The following is a 16,009-nucleotide window of genomic DNA, read 5'->3' on the forward strand; positions in this document are numbered from 1 at the left end:
GCAAATGTTCAATTCTAGGGCATCTGATTCGAACTGAATATGCGGTTCAAACGAGTCAAGAGTTCTTCATAACTCAGGTTTTTTTTTTTTTCTTTTTTTGGAAAATAAATCTCTATTAATATTTATCAAACTTAGAAATCTGGACCTTATTTGTTACAAATACAATTCTCATACCGTTTGGAAACAAATTCAAAAGCAAGTCGAGTAGCAATCAAACATTCCATCCATTGCACATAATTGTTGCACAATTCGGGATCAACTGCCTCGTCAAAATTTCCTTTCAAATATTGCTACCAAACCCAATCGCCAACCTTATTCTGAACCGGCCTCTTGCCATTCTGTATTACATCCTCAATGGTCCGCTCTCCATAGGCTATTTCTAATGCTACAATACCAAAACCTATAGAACGAAATTCTTTATTGGACTTGCTGCTTTCAAAGCACTCAAGAGCCATGCATATATATATATATATATATATATATATATATATATTTATGTTATCTTTTCTCTGGGTTGGCGAGCCTATTCCGACCAAAGTTTACCCATGGCTTGGAATTGAAATTAAAATTCAACGAAATATTGCTCGATTTGATAACTTGATGTCTTCTTGTAGGTAGAGGCCTGGAATGCTGAAACCAATCTCGAGGCTTATTCATGGTGTTTTAGATCCAAATTTTAATTGTAACTTTCTATTAAATATATACTGTAATGCTTTTCAATCCATTATGGTTGGCCAATTTGGGAATATTAGATTGTTTATCCACATGAATAGTTTGTACAAAAGTTATATTTCAGGAAGAAAGCAAAAAACATGTATATCATGTACACTCATTAAAAAAAAACTACACTCTTAACCACTTTGAGCACGGGGTAACGAAAAATGTAAAATGAAACACAAAGAAGTGATAATGTAGGAGAAAACCGGTTATCCGGGCCGGGTGATTTTTTTTTTTTTAAGAAAAAAAAAAAAGAAGAAGAAAAGAAATCAAACAACAACCCAATTTATCAGAATAACTCACTTTAATCTTATAAATTAAATTAAATTACAGAATTACTCACTTTAAGAATTTTGGCCTCTTCAAAATTTCACTAAATTTTAGTGAAAAAATCTACTTTTTTGAGTTTAACTATCACTTTTAAAAAGTTTCCTACATCAAACTCTCTAAAAATTTATCTATTTCAACTAAATATTATTATTTTTTAATAGTTTTGAAAGCAACTACTTTAACTACCACTCAACAATATTTAAAGTTTTGCAAGACTGCTGCCATGGCCCCCAATTTCATGGAAAAAAAAAAATTGTTGTCATGATACAGCAAATTCATCAATTCGTGGGTCTTTGATTGATCTTCCCAGTGAGCTATTACCAGAAACGGATTGATAAGGATCCTTTGCCATGGCGTGACTGTAAAAGCCCCATTTATCAAGAGCCTCTTTGGACATCCATTTTTGGGGTTTTAGAGTTTTTCCGTAAACTCTCTCTCTCTTGCACACACAGTCCCCACTTTCTCTCTTTTTCTGCCAATTTCAGCCATGATTGCTCAAACCAAGGAAGAGCTAGCTCCTCGCTACCCATCTCGAACAGCAAAAGATTGATGTATCTCTCTGCTTATATATGTATGTATTCAAGTGCTTGATTACTTTTAGAAAAAAGTTATTGATTACCCCTTTTTAATTGGTTTGCTTGGGCCATTGGGTGCTTTGGATTCTGCCTTTTTGACCTTGAAATTGCTCTCCGTTTTCTTCTTCTTCTTGTCTGGGTCCTTGGGGGGTGTTGACTCTGGTTTAGGGAACAGGAAGATTGATGAAGGTTGAAGCGGCAAAATGTAATTTACGTTATTCCTCTTGTTGGATTGTTGATAGGATTGCAAAATATCAATATTTTTTTTGTTGGGTTTCTGGAGAAGGTAGCAGAGGTGAACGTCTTCACTGACGAAGAAGGAGAGACAGAGGCAAAGAGAGAAACGGGCGGGAAGTGAAAAGAAAACAATATTATAATGAATAGCGTGAGAAAAATGAGGGTTAAATTTGGTGAGAGTTTCTGACAATAATTAGTTTAGGGAAACTTTGAAGAGCTTGATGCATGAGTGTTTTTGAGAACTTTAACCAAAATTTGGTGAAATTTTTGAACTGAAGAGGCCAATGAGGATGCTCTAAGACAGTAAAATTGGGTTACTCGCCGAATATCACACCTGGAACCGTCGGAATTTGGCCCCTGATTCTTCCATCGTCGGTCCACCCGGAAATCGCACCTCCGGTTTTGGTCGGATCTGCTTCAGGCTCCACCGTCGGCCCTCGGGTCATCGGGTCTTCTCCGGGTTTGACACGTTACAGGTCACGGGCTCCACGGGCGTCGACATCATCAACCACCGGCGACCCATCGGAAAACCGGTCCCGATCTCTCTCTCTCAACCCTCTCCCTCGGTTTTCTTCCTCTCCCTCTCGGTCTGACTCTCCGATTTTCTCCCTCTCATCTCTTCTCTCTTTTTCTTGAGTGAAAGACAAAAGAAAGAGTATTAAAGAAAGACAGAATAAGGAAGAGAAAAGAGATACGTGAAAGTGGAAGAGGGAAGCATCTGTTATAAAGGAGAAGCACGGGAAAGGAAGAAAGAACTAAGAAGAAGAAGAAGAAGGCTGGTTAGTAGTTACCTAGTAGGTGGCGAGTTGGCGAGTGGCAAGTGGCAAGTGGCGATTAGCGAAGGAGAAGACTCAAGAGTGAAGGAGCTAGGAGCAGCGGCCGCGACAAGTCTGAGAGAGTGAGAGATAGAAATTGAAAATTAGAAATACTTAGGGCAACGGTGTTAAAAACTAAAAAGACGGAAAACTCCCCCTTCCTAAGGCATGTAATATTAGGGTAAAAGGGTATGGGGTAAATTTTTTTTTTAATAAACCGGGTACCCGAGTATAACCGGGGTTTCTTAAACCCAATACCCGGCTCCGGCTCCGGGTACCCAATTACCCGGTTACTTATAACCAGGTACCAACCCGATTTTTAGGTTTTTTGGAGCCGGTTAATGCCCGGATCCGGTTTCCCAGCCGGTTATTACCAGTTCGGATTTACACCCGTAGCAAAAAACATGTATATCATGTACACTCAACCAAAAACAAAAATACTACACTTTTAACCACTTTGAGCACGGGGTAACAAAAAATGTAAAATGAAACACAAAGAAGTGATAATGTATGAGAAAAATTGGACACCTAATCAATCAATAAGAATCCAAAATTAAGTGTAACTCTCACCAATTTACACGTATAAAAGCGATGCGGATTGAGAAGCTACAAAGGATGAGGTAGACAATGAGGAATTGGTGTAACTATTCCTAGAATATTGATTCTGTCCTCCCTCATAATCAATAGCACAATGGATATAGAAAGCGACAATGCACGTCTATTCACCGTAGGGACAAGAAGTGGTGGCCCTGGCAAATTTGACAGGAGAATAGGAAATATAGCCTCAAAATTGAGCACATGAATTGTTTGCCTTATTGAAGGCCTAAGGTTTCAATCATGGTGAGCGCACCAAATCACAACAATCATCAAGTACGACTCTATTTGCTGGTCATCAAAATCTCCACCCAGCCTTGGATCAGCTGCTTCAAGTACCTTTTTCTATTCCATAGAGCTCCCAAACCCACTTCACCATGACCACTTAATCTTCAGGGGCATTGGGTTTGATTGGATTTCTTCCACAAGCAATCTCCAAAGCAACAATTCCAAAATTATATACATCTGAATCCTTGCTAGCCTTACCAGCTGTGACACATTCAGGATCCATGTAGCCCATGGTGCATGCCAAAACAGTGGTTTGTGACCTTTCACATGGTCCACAAGCCTCGCTAGCTAAAAATTCTCAAATTTAGCATTAAAGTTTGAATCAAGCCTAATGATGCTCAATTTTATTAAATTATCAAGGGCAAGTTCCTCTTCTGTATGACTCCTATGCCTCTTCTAGAAGCAAAATAGAATCAAAGCCAACCTACCAAACAAAAAAGATCCACTAACACCCAACCACAAGGCTAATCCTAACCTATTGCTTTTCCTTCGGTTGGTTACATGTTCCACACTTCGGGATGCCACGTCACATAGGTGCATAGTATTAGAATACGTGGCTCGACCTACAAACTTTGATATGTCCATGTTGCTATTGAGTTGGATTTCTTAATCTGCTGGAAAACTCTCATATGTTATACAAGAGTCACCAAAAGTGAAACTGGTGAAGTTGAAGGATATAGCACCGATAATTGGGCTTGGTACTGACAAGAAATCGGTGATCATTAGAAAATGAAAGAGGCTAGCTTAGGGACTTTGGAAAAAGGAAATTTTTTATTTTGAAGATGTAAAAAGCCATGATTGGTGAAGAAAAAGAGAACATAAAATAATTGTGAAAGAAACTTGTATTTCTTATCTAATTTTATTGTACAATGAAGTGCCTATTTATAGTTGAATGAGGAAAATACCGTAATTACAGAATTATGTAATAAGCATATTTACAACAATATCAAACTGTACCGTAATTGGTGGGAGAATATTTTCGTAGTATGTTGAGAATATTATGAAAATATGCTAGCACAAATATGGCAGGTAACGTATTCTAAGATCCTTCCTCAAACTCTAGGGGGCGTAGCCAATTGGAGTTTGGAGATAAGATCACGTAGTCGTCCAGGTGGAAGAGATTTTGTAAAGAGATCAGAAAGTTGATCTACAGAGAAGGCCGAGTAGAGATGTAAAGTGACATCCTGAAGATGATGTCTGATGAAGTAACAATCAATCTCGATATGTTTAGTGCGCTCGTGAAAATCATTGTGAGCAATCTGAATGGCACTTTGATTGTCACAATGGATGGGAGAACAGCCAGACGGAGAGACACTCATATCAGACAAAAGCGAGCGCAACAAAAGAAGTTCAGAAGTAGTGTCAGTCAAACCAACTCGAGATAGTAGGTCAGACACATATTTGGCTTAAGAGAGATAATACCCATCGGCACTCAAAGTAACCTCTAGTCCAAGAAAATAGCTAAGTGTTCCCAAATCCTTCATCTCGAAATTTTGACTAAGGAAAGATTGTGGACCACGTATGCCTAAAATGTCATCACCAGTAATAATCATATCATCTACATAAAGAAGGATAAGAATAGACGAGCATTAGTAGTCTGAAGAAAAAGAGATGAGTCATATGCACTAGGGACAAAGCCTTGTTGAGAAACCACAGATTTGAACTTGACGAACCAAGCACGAGGAGCCTGCTTAAGACTATAAAGTGTCCGACAAAGTTGGCAAACCTTGTGTGGTGAATGATGAAAGCCAGGTGGAGGATGCATATAGACTTCTTCTGCAAGATCACCGTTGAGGAAGGCATTTTTAACATTCATCTGAAATAATTGCCAATGACGAACAGCAGCAACTGTAAGCAATGATTTAACAGAGGTCAGTATAGCAACAGGGGCAAAAGCCTCCTCGTAGTCAATACCATACGCCTAAGCAAAACCTTTCGCAACAAGGCGAGCCTTATAGCGTTCCATAGATCCATCTTCACGAGTGTTGATTTTATAAACCCACTTACATCCCACCAGAGACTTTCCAAGAGGCAAATTCACCAGGTCTCATGTATGGGTTTGGGTAAGGGCATCTAGTTCATCAGACATAGCTTTCAACCAAAGAGGGTCAGCATAGCCTTACGATAAGAGTGAGGTTTGTGAAGAGTAGCAGGAGCAAAAAAACAATGATAATAATGGAGATGTGTAGGAGGTGTTCTTACTCTACTGAAGCGACGGGGTTCCTGTAAAGACTCTAGGATGTGTGATGTAGCAAGATGATCATCAATTGAATCATACAAATTGGAAGCAACCGGAGAAGTTTTGTCCAATAAGCTTAATGTGTCTGCAAAAGATTCAGGGAACAAGGTAATGGAAGGGTCAATGAAAATAGGTGCATGAGTAGAGGAGGAAGGCGAAAACCGCATTTGGCTAGTAAACATTTTATGTTCCCAGAACTCCACATGACGAGAGATCCAAAGCTGTCAAGTGGCAGGATCATAGCAACGATAACCCTTTTGAGTTGTTAGTTTATGATTGGCTGCATTCTGTTTGACAAAATCACTTTATGTAATGTTGCCATTTTATCAGGGATGCCTTTTATTTAATAGTCTTCAATTCAGATATGTACCTCTAGAAGTTCTAAGAAAATTCTTTACATATTTTAAGTCAGAGAAGTCGGATCCCAAGCATCCGTCCGGACGGCCCAATATAACATCCAGACGCTCATCAGTCAGCAACATCCATCCGGACGATGTGGTAATACCGTTCGGACGCCCATCAGTGTCCAGAAGTTTCGAACAGTTCAAGGTTGCATTCGTCTGGACGTCGCAGCAACGCATCTGGATGCTCATCAGTGTTCGACAAGTAAGGATTTTCTTCACAGACATAGATATGGGAAGACAGCTGCATCCGTCCGGACGCTTTCCTTGAAAAGGCATGACGTGGAGAAGATTTGCAACTGCTCGGACGTCAGGGCAACATCGTCCACAGTCCTTATTATGGTATTTACGTACAGCAGAAGTGCAACCGTCCGAACGTTAAGGCAACACCGTCTGGACATGGCCCCGATATGGTATTGCGTGAAGCGAGTTATGGAAAGCCGGTTGCACAGTTGTCCGTCCAGAAGCTCTCAGCTACCATCCGGATGCCGCCTAGAGAAATCAAAGATAGACTGGTTTTAGGTCTTCTAAGCCTATAAATAAATGCCTCTAGGCATGTACAATACACAGAATTCGGTATTGAATTCTTTAGAGCTTAGAGAGAATATTTTAGGCCTCTAAGCTAACTCTCAAGCCGTTTCCGTTGTGCTGTTGTTGTGCTCATGTTTGAAGTCTATTTTAGGGAGGAGCCCTAAGGTAAAGGAATCCATAGAAGACTCCTTCAAGTAGGAGACTTGGTTTGGAAACGTTCACGTTGGGTTACATGTCAGAGTGCTAGATACGAACGTTGCATCAGGTATGTGAGTGTTACTGTCTATGTACTAGCTTTGTCTTCTGATAGTGCATTTCTTGGGCTTGGCTGCCCCGGAGTGATTTTTCTCTTAATTGAGTTTCCACTTCGTTAACAAAATAATTGTGTTATTTAAATTCCGCATTTACATTATTTTGTTACACGTTGCACACACACACGGTTAAATTAGAAGTCAATTTATTTTTCATAAGTAATATAATAACCAAGAAAGCAACACAAGCGGGAGTGCTGTTCAAGTTTGGTACATTCATGGGCAGGAAGAGTGACAAAACAAATACAACCAAAGATTTTAAGCAAAGAGTAGTTAGGTGCACTCCTATATAAGCGCTCACAAAGAGTTTGGTTGTGGATAATGCGTGAAAGAACACGATTAGTCATGTAAATAGCAGTAAGAGTAGCTTCACCGAAAAACGTTCGGGGAGTGAGGCAGATATGAGTAGAGCTCTTACGGTGTCTAAAATGTGACTATGTTTGCATTCTGCACGCCTATTTTGCTGAGAAGTGTAAGGGCAAGAACAATGAGAAATGGTCCCATGTAGTCTTAAGAAATTCAGAAAAGATTTCTCGTTATATTCCATAGCATTATCAAAATGAAAAATTTTGATCGTATGAAAAAATTGGGTTTGTACCATTTTATGAAAATTTTGATAGACTTGGGTGAGTTCAGAACGATGTTGTAATAAATATATCCAAGTATAACGAGAATAATCATCAATAAAAACAACAAAATAACGAGATCCCCCATTCAGTGGGAATAGGGGCAAGACCCCAAATATCATAATGAACCGAAACAAAAGGTGTAGAAGGAAAAGACACAACATTAGTAAAAGATAAATGTGTTTGTTTTCCAAGCTGACAAGAAACAAAATCAAAATATTTTGAATCAATTGATTCTAGATGACCTTGAGATGCTAAAAGGTGGACTCGCAATAGAGAAGCATGACCTGACCTAAAGGATAATGCCATAAGCTGGAAGAGGTAGTGACGGCAATGACAGTAGCTGACAAGTAAGTAGGAGTCTGCAGAAACAAAAGTTCAAAAAGACGTCCAATCTTACGGCCGGTCCCAATTAACTGACCTATCTATGGATCTTGTACATCAACACCTTTGTTAGAAAATTTCAACTCCAGACCTAGTTCACAAAGTTGGCCAGCTGAAAGAAGATTTAATGACAACTTGGGAACTAGATATGTGTTATCAACAGTTAAATGAGGTGAAGAGATGGAACCATTGTGACTGACAGGAAACTGAGAACCATCAGCAGTATAAATGACAGGATTGGGTGAACTAGAAGTTTTTTGACAAAAGAAATTAGGATCAGGGGTCATATGATTACAACAAGCAGAGTCTATAAACCATGAATGTTTACCTGAGGTGACAGATAAAGTTGTAGAGGAGCGAGACAGAACCTGGTGAATTAATGCCTCAACATTAGCTGTTGTAAGAGCAGAGGACTGAGATGGATTCTCAGTGAAAGACTTAGGTGTAGAAGAACCAGATGAAGCAACTACGATTGCCCGTTGGAAAGGAGCTCGTGACTTATTTCTGTTTTAGAGCTTGTAGCAATTAGAAGTAGAGTGGCCAGGCTTTTTGCCATAGTTGCAAATTATCTTATTGAAAGACGATTAAGCTGTGAATCGGAGGGAATTTTGGGGCACTATGAGGGGCAGCAGCTACGACCAAATCGGGAGATTGCATTTGCATAGTAGAATGTCGAGTCTCTTCATAAATAAGTTCTGCTATAGCAGCATTCAGTTTGGGAAGAGGAGTGCGGTGTAGGAGAAGCCCGAGTAGGTTCAAAATCCGCACGAAGAGCCATCATGATATGCATAAACTTCAGACGATCCCAATAGCTTATGAATAATACCACATCTTCAGAACACTTCAATTGAGGGTCTGCAATGGAGAATTGTTCCCAAAGATTGTTAACTTGAGAATAAAAATCAGTAATAGACTGACCTGGCTCCTGACGCATCTAATAGAGTTTAGTTTCAAGCTGAAATTGTAGTGAGGCATCATGAGTATAATTGTATCACTTTGCCAGAAAATCCCAAGCAGGCATTCTCAAGCTTGGGAAGCAGACAATGAATGGAAGGAACTGAGGTGTTGAAGAACTAAGAAATAATCTTATAATTTGTACTCTCCCAATCTTCAAGACGATTACCAAATTTATCATCCTTCTCACCTTCTACTTTCATGGGTGTAACAATATCTCCGGAAACATAGCGACATAATTTTCTCCCTCTCAAGAAAACTTCCATATTTTGAGTTCACATATTATAATTAGAACCATATAAAATATTGTCAATGGGACAAACAATATTATCAACATTGGAAGACATTTTCTTTTCCTTTGGATTCGTTGGCTGTGTCGGAGTATTGTCAAAAATACAACCAGGTAAGTTCCCAGGATAAACTGGAAGGGTCACAATGGTCCCACTTAAAACCTTGTCTAAGAAAAATATTAAAAATCAAATAATAATAATAATAATAATAAAACCTGCTGGAATCTGGTGTGACGTGCGCACCAAAAGAACTGTGCGCTTACAGGCAGGGATCCGGTGTGATGCAGTAAATTGTAGTCCTACATGCTACAATCTATTGGGATGCGACACACTCAAACAATCATGCACCCTCGGGGAGTAATTTGGTGTAGCGCAAGGATAAATACGGCTGAGGCAAGGATACAGTGTGACTTAGCTACAACAGGATCTAGTGTGACGCGCGGGAGAGAGTGAAGTCGCGTGGCAGTGGAAAACTAGAGTTGTTGGTGATGGATGGAAGCGCGTTCAATGTCTTTTGAAGGCTGTTTTTTACATAAACGCTGATCTGAGGCTGATCGATCGATTTTAGGGATCAGTTTGGCAGAAATAGGTGGCGGGTGATGGCGGTGATAGTAAACCGTGGTGGCGCGTGTGGTAGCGGATGGAGGCATCAGAATAATGGTGGCTCTGATACCATGAAGAAAGAGAGAATAGAAAATAATTGTGAAAAAAACTTGTATTTCTGATATAATTTTCTTGTATAATAAAGCTGCCTATTTATAGTTGAATGAGGCAAGAGAATAAGGAAAATGCCGTAATTACAGAATTATGATAAAGTTCATTGAGCCTTACTCTTCCACAAAAGGCACCTTAAGAGAAGAGGTTTGCTCAATGCTTATAAAGCCCACAACCCAGGTATACCTTGGCAATGTGAGACTCTTAACACGCCCCCTCACATATGACACTATTGTGCAAACACGTGTACAACGGGAGGGAAGGCCCAACATTGTCCAAAGCCCTAAAACTCTGATACCATGATAAATTATCACTTATCCCAAAAGGTTAAGCCGATAGGAAGAGGTAAATTTAATCACGTAATCAATACTTTAACACTCCCTCTCACGTGTGGGCTCAGACTTCCTTTTAATAGGTGAGGCCCAGCCAACACGTGGAATATTTAATTGAAATGGGAGGTAAATGATGGAGTTAAGGTTTGAACTCAGGACCTTTGGCTCCAACATTTACTTCCCATTTCAATTAAATTTTCCACGTGTTGGGTCTCACTTATTGAAAGGAAGTCTGAGCCCACAAGTGAGGGGTAGTGTTAAAGTATTGATTAAGTGATTAAATTTACAATAATCACATTTACAATGATATCAAATAGTATCCTAATTGGTGGGAAAATTTTTTCGTAATATGCTAAGAATATTACAAAAATATGCTACCACAAATATGGGAGGTAACGTTTTCTAGCAATTGGAACTTGGAAGGGTGGTTGGGTCTGAGAAGAAATTGCAGATTGTAATAAGAATATGGCTTCGTACATGAATGGAGAAATAGGTTGCCTTTTGTTTCAAGAAAAATGATATTAATACTTGCACAATGTGTTACTCAATGTAATTTATGGGTAATGTAGATGGTTGGTACTCATTATTTTGGTTCTAGCGGGGTTTTTCTTGGTTTCGTGATTCAACAGCAAACCTTCCTTTCACAAGTCACAATCACTATTAGTGAATGGTTTGGATTCACGAAGAGTTACTATTTCTGTCTTTTATATTCTTATTTGGAGAATAATTTATATTGCGTGATAGACTGATAGTGAGATTTTAGTGTATTAAGTAAGTATTTTTCTTTTTATTATTTCGTACACTATCTTTTGTTAGTTAATTAATTTCCTCTAGGTTGTCTCCGCGATTTTAGTTTATTAAGCTGAACCACATAAATCTTTTTTTGTGATTGATTTATTATTATTATTATTATTATTGTTATTATTATTATTGCATCTCACAAGTCCTGAGAAATATAATATATTTCCTAATCGGGATCGTGTTCAGACTTCTAGGAGACACTCTGATTTATTGCAACTGAGAGCAGAGATGAGTTGGAAAAAAATAAAACTAGTAAGTGACCAACCACTTCTAAGTTTCTAACATGACACTCATGCGGCAGAAATGATTCTAGAAGTCTCTCATGTGTCCCTTAAAACATAAGGTGACTTTTAAAATCATAATTTGATTAAAATTTAATAGTGATCAATCACAAGCTCAATTATGATTTTAAAAGCCACCTCATTTTTAGAGGAATATAAGAGTGATACAAAAGAGACTTATAGTATTACTCATTTCTGTCACATGAGTGTCATGTTAAAAACTTATAAGTGGTTGGTCACTTTCTATATATATATATATATATATATATATATATATATATGTATTTTTTTTTTTTTAAGAAAATGAAAACTTTAGGCGTGGCCAAACATTTTTTAAAAAAATAATTGATTTTAGATCTTTATTTTTTTTGTTCTATTTTTTAAAATTAATAAATGCATTTTTGTCTTATTAAAAAATTTTAAAATTATTTTTATCTTTTTGTTAACTTTGAGAACAAATTAACAATTTCTGAAGATTTAAAGGGGACATTAACATATATGGACGTCGTCGAGGCACTATGTGTGAGAGCCCACATGATAGTGAGATAGTGACGAGCCAATGAAATGTCCGCTATGTCCACACCATATGCCGTTGATCACACGGGATGTGTTAGTTACGCAACATAAAGATGCACAATATTTGTACACCAAAACACATTTGTGGGACCCAATATATCTTGGTGTGCAAATGTTGTGCACCTTTATGTTGTGCAAAAATTATTTTTCTAGATTACACATGGCACCATCATAGATTTGAATTTACGGTGGTGATGGAGACAGGTGTATATAGTGATGCTACCACTTGCAGCCATGCGTTGGACGTCTTTTGGACCCTACTTGCTTTTTGGCTCTTTCCCTTGGATTAGTGATAGCTCTCTCTCTCATGAGCAAATACGTTTTGGTTAGAAAGCAAAAATACCCTACTTGGCTACTTGCTTTTGAAGAGAATGTTTCCAATTATTGAATAATGTTATTTAGTAAATTGTTATAGGATTCTCATATAATTAAGTTGGCGTTTCTTTTTATTATTGTTATTATTTTTTACAAGTACTAATTCAATGATTAACAGTCTACCACATTATCTCAGTTGTATGAGAGTTATATAACAGCCTACTAAATAATATTATTCTTTCTAATTAATAAAATTTTGTAGGACAACTACACGGGTTTCAATAGAAAATACCTTCAAATTAATATCCATAACCAAAGAATGCGTAGTAAAAGTAAAACCTTTACTTTAGCCATATTACTATTCTCACATAATTCAATTCGAACAAAACACATTTTTGTTGAAGTGTTTAATCGACAACTAGGGGCCTTAGATACAATAATGGGTACTCAAACCAAAACACAAATATAAGAAAATACTTAAGAAATAAAATATTTGTTTGAGTCGAGTTGCAGTTTTTGAATCACTAAACCCTAACTCTCAAATTTGATGTATTTATCATAAACAAAGTTCATACCATGAAATCACAAATTATGTCTACGATGTTACCTCCATGGACTTAAATTAGGAATTTGTGTGACTACTGCATGTCTATTCACTATTGGAGCAAGATATGCTCTATCGATATATATATTTGATAGGAGAATAGGCAATGGAGCTTTAAAATTGGGAACATAAAATGTTTGCCTAACAATCATCAAGCCCTCTATTTGCTGCTCATCAAATGGAATTTGGACTAGAGAAAACTTAAGTCTTTAATTATCAAACTTACAAATTTGGACCTTATATACCATAATTTTATTCCACAACTATCTCATAATGCTGATGTGGTAGTTTCAACCAATTCTTGATTTTTTTTTTTTTTTTTTTTTTTTAATAAGGAGTAATCAAAGGGTTTGTTGAAGCTGTCATGTTAACATTATAGGATACTTGTTGGATAAAAATGTGATTTCTTGTATTACTCTTATCACAAATCATTACAGGTAGCAAGTCTCCCTTACTAAGAGTATTAGCAACATCTTCGCTTAGATTTTCTTTTAATGAACCAAACTACATTTTGCTTCCCTATTCAAATAAACTCTATAATATCTTCTCTTATCATTTCCTTATATCATTTAAATATTCTTTAAATTAAATGTTACGAGAAAGTGAGAGGAAAAAGAAATACTTTTATATTAAAAATGACAGAAATTTTCTACAAACCAGTTTGTAAGAAATTTCATACAACCCACATATAAAATTGACATGTATCCCATGACATGTGAGAAGCTCATGTTGTTTTAATAGCATGTGCTTCTCACATGTTTAAAGGACACATGTCACTCTTATATATGGGTTGTATGAAATTTCTTACAAACCGGTTTGTAAGAAATTTCTGTCCTATTAAAATATGTTAAGGGAAGCAAAAGTGCTACCCTAGATTTAGGGTATCACATTTGGTTCCATTGTTTTAGAAAACACCGAGGGAGTCTGTTGCATGTATTTTTAAGAGTTTTTCTTACATTTAAAGAAGCTGCTACTAATGTTTTAAGCCATTTCAAATTAGAATAGGATCCTCTTCATTTCATGGTCAGAATTTGTTATTACATTTAATGGCGTATATGATGTCACGCCATTTTATTTTTTTTAAAATACATGTCAATATTAATTTTATGTACATCGTAATCCTAATAAAAAAAAAAATATTGATACTATCTTTGTCCCTTCAAATTGAAGCTCCAATCTAATTTAATATTGTTGCAGAAATTATATTTATTGACTTGAGTAAGCAAGCTGGTCAAGGCCGGCTAGTAAATTAAACTAAGGAAAAAGTACAATTTAGCCTTCCAAATTGTTAGACGTTTTACAAGTAATCTCATTAACTGCCAACGCTTAAACTCTGACCCCCAAACTACCAAAAAGTTTTAAAATTGCTCATTTTGTCGAAATATGCATATAATATATACCATTTTCACGTGTTATTTTTTAATTTAAAAAATTTAAAAATTAAAAAGCTAAAAAAAAATAAAAAACTAAACCAAACTAAAAAATCAGATCGTCGTCGGAGACTGACATGCGCTTCAGCCTTCAAGTACACCTTCTCGAGCCAGGGGTAGGCGGCGGCCATGGTGTTCACCTAGAGCCCGAAGTGGGCCCCCAGTCCAACAGCATCAGGTTGAAGTCAGGCCGTGGCTCGACAGGGCGACACCGAGTTGCAGTTCCCGATGAAGAGCTCGGATCGGGCCAGTGCCTCCACGCGGCACCACGACTGGCACACCAATGACGCCGTGTTTCGGTATCGCCATGTGCTCAGGAACTGGAGCACGTTTTCCAGCACGTTCTGCAGCACCTGGTCCGGGTACGACGCTTGGAACTCCATGGAGCTCGGCCCGATTACTCCGCTGCAATTCCGAGTCTTGCTGGACAACTCGATGATGTCCGCTCCGCGAAGATTCAACGGCGGGGAGCGGACAATGTTACAAGAAAATTGATAATTTAAATATTGTTTAAATTATAAAGGGCAAATAAGTTAGAAAGAAGTTGGATTTTGGAAGAAGTTTGAAACACGTTCTCCATATCCTCTGTTTCGTCGTCCAAAAACAGAGCATGATAGAGGCCATCCCACGTTTTCATATGTTGTCTTCTACATGTTCTATTGTGTGCATTTATTCATATGTTGTCTTCTACGTGTCCTTGAAGAGCAATCACACTCTCCAAATCATCTGGGTCTCCAAATCAGCATCATGCAATTATTCGTTTTTGTAAATTAAAGTAATGGCCTTGGGCTCTTGAGCTTCTTCTTCTTCTATAACCTGATGGTCATTGATGTAGGGGAAGTAATGGTGTTTGCACTTTGGCATGTGGAGAAAAAAAGGAGCTGGGCTGTTGCTGCAAGAGAATTCGTATTCGTATTCGTATTCTTGATGCAGGGGAAGCAAAGCTGTTGCTGTTGCGACATTCTTAGAGTGATGGTGATGGGAAATGAGATTGCTTAATGATTTTCTGAAAAGCTTCCCTCTCTTCCTCATCAAATTCAACCAAAGAGGAGAAGATGGAGTAGACGGTGCTTTGATATTACTGTTTTCTTTTTCTTTTCTTTTCTTTTTTTTCTGTTTACAGGATGGAAGTCGGATCCTTCATGCTCTGGATTTTTTTCTTTTTTTTTTGGTTTTTTTTTTGGTTTTTTTTAAGTTTTTTTTTTCTAAATTAATTTATTATTATTTTAATTGAAAAATGACACGTGGTAGGGGTATTATAGGCATATTTTGACAAAATTGACATTTTTGAAACTTTTTGGTAGTTTGAGGGGCTAGAGTCCAAGCGTTGGCAGTTCGTGGAGCTACTTGCAAAACGACTGACAGTTTGATGGGCTAAACTGTAATTTTCCCTTAAACTAATTATGATTAATGTAGAAATAAAGATAAAATAAAGAAAGAAAAATAATTGTGGGTCCGTACTCCGTAGTCTACACGGGTGCTATAGACTTTAGACTCTAGGATTACTTTATAGACGACTCATTTAAGAAGATTAAAAAGTCTTTGGAGCTGTTGAACATTAAATACGTACCTTTAATTTATCAAAAAAAATCATATTTAGTAACTAAATTTTTATCTTATTTCAATTTAATCCTTAGGTTTCTAACTTCAAGAAGATAGTCCTT

Source organism: Alnus glutinosa, chromosome 11 (genome assembly GCF_958979055.1).
Source record: "Alnus glutinosa chromosome 11, dhAlnGlut1.1, whole genome shotgun sequence".
Taxonomy (NCBI): Eukaryota; Viridiplantae; Streptophyta; class Magnoliopsida; order Fagales; family Betulaceae; genus Alnus; species Alnus glutinosa.